The sequence below is a fragment of the Antechinus flavipes genome, chromosome 3 (genome assembly GCF_016432865.1).
Source record: "Antechinus flavipes isolate AdamAnt ecotype Samford, QLD, Australia chromosome 3, AdamAnt_v2, whole genome shotgun sequence".
NCBI lineage: Eukaryota > Metazoa > Chordata > Mammalia > Dasyuromorphia > Dasyuridae > Antechinus > Antechinus flavipes.
In genome coordinates, this window is record NC_067400.1 from 435,747,186 (window position 1) to 435,752,249 (window position 5,064).

Here is a 5,064-nt window from a genome sequence, read left to right on the forward strand (position 1 = left end):
GTTTATTCATTAATTTTAAGGGACTTGTAAATGGTCACCTTATTTGTAGGTGTTGCATGCAAAGCCAGGTGTCTTATCCAAATCTATCTCTTTTAATTCTCATTCATTAGTTTCTGGGAGGATCTTGATTTTTATGATATTTAGAGCATAAGGCAAAGATCTGAAAGTGGTAGGACCCTGAGTGAGTCTTGTAGTCAGCCCCTGTGCTTCCCATCTCCCTTTGGGCTAAAGAGTCATGGCAGAAGGAATCCTATATTGCAATTGAGTGTTGGCTCATGCTCACCCTGCACTTTGCTGCACCTGGAGAAGGCAACCTTCAGTGTCAGTAACCTGGGTCACTCTCCCTAGCTTCCTTGTGATTCTACCCAGGCTGCTCAGTAGAGGTAGTCCCACTACCCAGTAAACTGAACTAGGAAACAACAAGCTGAGAGCTAGGCTGTTACTGAAAGTTGCAGCTTGCTTAAACTTTATTCTTTCTAAATGAGGTTGTATGTACAATCTGATGACTTTAAATGATCCCTGATTTTGGCTGAAAGCTTTTCTTTACATTTCTATGTGATGGAAATAAAGGATGAAGTTATTGAAAACATCAGTTAAAAGAGAGTGGAGTTATTCCTTGTCAGACCTTTGCTTCTTAGATTTTGAAAAAAAAAAGCAATTTTTATAGAAACCCATTAGTGCTTCTTGCTGATGTGTCTGTTTTTTGTTTTAATTTTTAATTCGGTAACCTCACCTATGACCAAGGTCTGGTTCCCAGGCCCTTTCTCAGAATAGCCACATACTTCTACCCCTCTATGTCTTGTTGATGAATTCCTGGGTTACTAAGCAGGGCTGGCAAAGAGAGCCTGAAGTACTGATAAAAATCACTCCCTGAGGCAAGCAGGGAAAGGCACTGATGGGGATCAGTTTAACCTTACAGTCCCAACCTTTGTGGAGGTTGTGCCTTAGCCTCACTTTGCTGTGTCCAGTCAGAAATCCAAGTTATATCAAATTCCTGAAGTTAAATTTATCCCATAAATCTGTTCCATGACCCACACCATCTTTGCTGAACCCCTTTAGTTAAGCCCCTCCCCCCCATGGCATTTTGCTTGGTGGTGTCTTTCTCCTCCCCCCTTCCCTATTTCTCATGGGATCTTTCACCTTCTTATAGCTAACTAACTCTTTTAGGGTGCTAAATTCTTCTATGGACTTAGCCTGTCAGTTAAGGGCATACTCCCACCTTACAGTGTATTCCCTTTCTCCTGGTTAATTGTGAGTTCCACTAGGAAACTTGTCTTTTCCATTGTTAATTGTTATATGTTCTCCCAACTCTATTCCATATTTACCATTCCAATTTTATCTCTTCCTTTTATCTGCAACATCTTCTCCTAAATAAACTTACCTTTTAGCAAAGAGAACGGCCATTGTGAATTCCTCACCCGATGAAGCTCCATCATTTGGTGTTTACATTAATCTCAGCATTCGGTGCTGAACTCAAATGCATCACTGCTTCACCTACTTTGTTTGCTTCAGTGGTCCTGAGTGGGTCAGATCCATTCATTCTAGGCCAGGTGTTGAGGTTGACCCCTTAGGTCAGGTCAGGTTGACCCTGAGACTTACTTATGCTCAGGTATCCAGCTAGTAAGTGGGAGAGTCATTCCAACTGCAGTCATTTTATTCTAACTTCAGTGCAGAAAGCCTCTCCTTTTAAGACCAAAAAACTTACAGGGAAGGGATTCTTCTTTTTACTTGGTTTGTATGGCCCAGACCCCTCCCCCAGTGCTGTCCCCTAGTAACAGACTGACTCCTCATACCAATGTCCAGCAGGGTAAGTCCCTAAGGATGAGAGATGAGGCCTCTGGAGGATGGCCAAATGTGAGCTAGTGGGATAATGGACTAGAGGACTCAGCAGATTGGTCATTCGGCCCGAGGAACCCTGGAAATGGCATTTATTTATTCCTAGGTTGTAGTTAGAGTGGAAATAAAACATGGTCAGAAGAGACTGGAGTAGTGTGTATTCAAAAAGCTCTCTTATAAAGTCAAGATGCATTTCTGTTCTGGGCAGACCGTGTCTGATGGACAATATCAGCCCAACATGCATTTATTTTATTTATTGATAGGAATAGCACTGGGACAAATAATTTTTTCTCCTTATTTCCTCTACTGCTGCTTTGAAATATCCATTAGAATGCTTGTCTAGCATCTTTGGGAAGTTGTATTGCTTCAAGGACTGCATAAGATTAGGTCCAAAGGTGCTGGGAAGGAGGCTGTTACTATCCTGACTATTTCTACCTCTTCTCAGAGCATCCCTCCTTCTTAGGAACCCCGCCCCCAAAACACACACACAAAGGAGCTAGAAAAGCCTTTTGAAACCTGGCCTAGCTTGGTTTAGATTGTTAGCAGCCTGAAGGTCATATTGGGGTCAATCAGACACATTTTTAAGCACTCAGACTGGACAGAGTTGTAGTAGGGAGCTGTCAAAAGCTTTAAGGGAAAGAGAATGCAGAATTCCTGCTGGGGCCAGCCCAGGGCAAAATTGTCAAGTTGACATTTGTGTTTGAGTCCTTTTTCCCCTTTCTTTTGCACTTCCTCCAGGCTCTCAGGGCCTTTTTCTCTATATATCCTGCTTACCTGCAATGAGTTTCTTTTTCTATGCCCTTCTCCCCCTCAATCACATTTTATTGTCCTATTTCTTTATTTGTTTTTCTTAATCGTTTTATAACTGAATTTCAATTGGTTTTCTTTGTAATGTCATATCCTTTATTTTGCACTTTTAGAAACATGATTCTGAGAAAGAAGTCTCATAGCATTCATCTTACTGCCAGAGGGGTTCACTATACACCAAAAAGGTTAAAAAAAATTCTGTGACAGAGACAATTCAGATTTACATGTAGCACTTTACAAAGAGCTTTACTCATAACTATTCTGTGAGGTAGATAGTACAAACTCAATTTGAGTAAATGTAGGCTCAGAAAAGAGGGGTCCCATAGTTAGTAAATGTCATATCTGGGATTTGAATTTAAGTCATTCTGGGTTTCAAGTTTTATAATTCTTCATTATATCCTTACTATTTTTCTAGGTAGTAAAAAGTCATTCTGATGAAATTCACTTTTTTTTTTTTTTTTTACTAAGTATGATTTAATGTTTTTTCCCTCCCTCAAAACATGAGGGAGTTTGAATGCCTTAATTAAAAAGAGTGGCTAATATGGGAATTTCAGGCAGAGCCAGGCTTTGAAGATGGTGGGATTTTGTTGTTATTTTGTTGTTATTGTTATCTGGGTTTATTCCTTTCAATTTATGGGAAAAAAGCAGGCTTAAAAAAAAAGCCATTTTTTTGTCTCATTTTATATCTCATCTTAATCACTGAATGGACGTTGGCTCAGTAAAATAGACCTAGTAAAGACCTTAATTTAAAAAAAGGCCAAGGTCTCTCACTGCATCCAGAGCTATCTCCAGTGATCCTTATCTTTATTTGGCCATTAGATCCAGAGGAGAAAATGAGGCTGGTAACTTTGAACAGTCTCCTTCACTTACATCCAATTCACTTGCATGTCATGGCATCATCTCCCTTATGTCTTGATCATTTCTGAGAACAAAGGACAAACAATAACAAAACAGGGATCTCAACTACTTAATCTCTTGCCTTCCCTTTCCAACCTCCAGCTCCCCAGAGGATTCTCCACCTATTTGGCCAACATCAGAAAAAGGGAAACAGCAGAACAATAACAGAGCAAAGTGGCAATAAAGTTTTTTTTTAATCTGAAAGGTGTTTTCTGGGCAGCAGCACTCAAGGAAAGTGGTTATTTCCTTTTTCTGACTCCCTGGAAAGTAACAAGCAGCTTCCGTGATATCTGATGGATGTGCTGTTTTCATGTTATTTTATGACCTCCAACACACACATATACACATTTATACACACACAACCTCTATTTACCAGGAACAGTTCTTCCCAACAATTCTGATTCCTGGACCTACACCCACTTCCCCTTCTCACATACTGGCTGTGGGTGTTCCCTCATCAGGAAACTAGGGTCCAGGGTAATGATCAATGACCATCCGGTACAAGGATTCCCACTTCCCATCACACCCCAGATTTCATTATGGAAAATAAACAATTTCAAAATAACAGAGGATTCTATGAAATAGAAGTTCAAGGCTTCCTCCTGATTCACTTACCACCCCTATTCCTCTGAGTCCTTCCAACCTTGGCTTTGCCAGCACTGGTTTAGGCTCTGAAGATGCACATAGAGTTCCTGAAAATCCTGTGGGGCACCACTGTTTACTAGCAAGGGGTCAGCAAGGACAAGTGGGAAAAGATATGAGCTTAAGGGTGGAAATACTGCGGTATATTTAACATATATAGGACTGTTTGCCATTTGGGGGAGGAGAGGGAGGGAGAGAGGGGAAAAATTGGAACAGAAGTGAATGCAAGGGATAATGTTGTAAAAAAAAATTACCCTGGCCCAGGTTCTGTCAATAAAAAGTTATTATAATAAAAAAAGGAAAGTAGTCTCCCCTCATATAGGCCCCCAGAAGATTCCAGACATTTTATAATTCAGCACTTGTACAAAACTATAGCCCAGAAACCCCTTTCAAGGTATGTACTTTTATAGGGCCAGGGAACAGATAAATATAAAGCAAAATATATTTAATTAAATAGCATAGCAAATTAAGTAAAAAAGAAAAGCTTCCTTCTGGATATATGGAGTACACTCTCCCCTAAGTTACTATACTATCAATATAAGAGGGCACACATTCCAAGAACACACATGACAAAAATAGACATATAGGGAGAGAACATAAGAAACACATGGGAAAATTACATATACCATATACACGTGTGGACAGAGAGAATAGGAATACATATGGCCAGGATGAATGTGGAACTGAAGAAACTCATATCTCTGATACCGAAGAGTTTTCAGTTCTCTATAATGATGTCATCTCATTGTTCTCTGCTTAATGCTGTGTCTTCATCCTTTTCTGGGAGTCACATAATATTTTCTGGGTGTCATAATTTTACTCTCTGCTCCTTTTTCTCTGCATTGCATCATATCTCCCACTCTCCTTAGATCCTTGAGTATC